Source organism: Temnothorax curvispinosus, unplaced genomic scaffold, assembly GCF_003070985.1.
Source record: "Temnothorax curvispinosus isolate PA1 unplaced genomic scaffold, ASM307098v1 QBEX01011328.1, whole genome shotgun sequence".
In the NCBI taxonomy this organism is placed as follows: domain Eukaryota; kingdom Metazoa; phylum Arthropoda; class Insecta; order Hymenoptera; family Formicidae; genus Temnothorax; species Temnothorax curvispinosus.
The window spans coordinates 3,519-5,037 of record NW_020221108.1 but is presented as its reverse complement, the minus strand read 5'-3'; the positions used below and the strand labels follow the sequence as shown (position 1 = coordinate 5,037).

Here is a 1,519-nt window from a genome sequence, read left to right as displayed (position 1 = left end):
CTGCCGCCCACCCTGAGAATACCCACCGGATCAAGGAAAGGAGCGAGTTTGCGAAAGGGCTTGGGGAGCCTTCTCCCGCTTTGAAGACGATCGATCTCATCGCGGAAAGCATCCGCCTGTACACTCTTCACAACGAGTAGTAACGCGGAATGCAGTTCGAGCTGATCTATGGCCAAAGTCGTAGGAGCAGATTTTGCACGGAAGTGATGTACAAACCTGAGAATGTATGCTATAATTCGGCCAATTTTCTCGATTGAAGAGAATCTTTCGAGCAATGAATGTACCGCGTCAGGCGGATCGAGCGCCACGAGCGATACGATTTTCTCCTCCTCGATCGGAGGGGTTTCCGAACCGTGGGAAGGCTCAACTCGGAGTTCGAAGCGAACAAGCCACTCAGGGCCCGTCCACCACATCGAACTGGCCACCAGATCGCGAGGATAAAGCCCGCGGGAGCAGTGATCCGCCGGATTGGACTCCGTGTCGACGTGACCCCAAGCTGATACCGGCACGTTGTCCTGAATGAGGGCAACGCGATTTCTAACGAAGGTCTTCCACCGTTGTGGTGCTGAGCGGATCCAGGGCGACCTCGGAATCCGTCCAAGCATACTCGTCGTCAATGTCAAGGTGTCCGCGGAGGGTGCGCCGGACGTACGCGATTAATTTAGACAAGAGCAGAGCCGCGCAGAGCTCCAGACGGGGAATGGTGAGGGGGCGAAGCGGGGCGACCTTAGACTTGGCGCATAGTAATCGGACCCCGACGCCGTCGCGCGTAACGATTCGCAGATAAATCACGGCTCCGTACCCCAGCTCGCTGGCATCGCAGAACCCGTGGAGTTCGCAGCGATCTACATGGCACGAGCTAAACGCGCGAGGAACGCGAAGGGAAGATAACACGCCGAGCTCCGTCTGGAAACGACTCCAACTGCGACGAATGTCCATCGGAGGCTCATCATCCCAATCTAACTTGAGGGTCCACAGACGCTGAATTAAGCACTTCGCGGTAAAGGTGAGTGGGGCCAGAAAACCCAGGGGGTCAAATATGCGCGCTACTTCCGACAGTATAGTGCGTTTGGTGCACTCACGATCCAACGCGTTGACTTGAAACCCGAAACTGTCAGATTGTGAGTGCCACCGAAGGCCCAATATCTTCTGAGATTGATCCTCGCTTGACTCGAAATCTAACATCGATGGGCTACATAACTGCGAGGCCCTCCAGCGCGGCAGGATGGCTGCTCGACCACTTTCGAAGCTCGAAGCCGGCGCTTCGGAGAAGCGATAGCAATTGGTCGCGGAGTGCGCGAGCCTGTTCCACCGTCCGAACGCTTGTCACGACGTCATCCACATACAGCGCCTCGAGTAGGGCTGCGAACGCTAGAGGATATTTCTCGCGGTATTGATGAGCTAACTGGAGCAAACAATAGATCGCCAAGAACGGGGAGGCGCTAAAGCCGAATGTAACTGTTTTGAGGAGATAGTCGAGGATGGGGTCCGACTCCGAGAAGCGCCAGACGATACGTTG

General features: G+C 55.9%; 1 protein-coding gene across 1 annotated transcript in view; it reads right to left on the bottom strand.

Moving 5' to 3' along the window:
• LOC112461371 overlaps positions 1–1,519 on the bottom strand; it is a 5,160-nt gene that overhangs the window by 1,251 nt on the left and 2,390 nt on the right. The gene's annotated exons all lie outside the window — the stretch shown is intronic.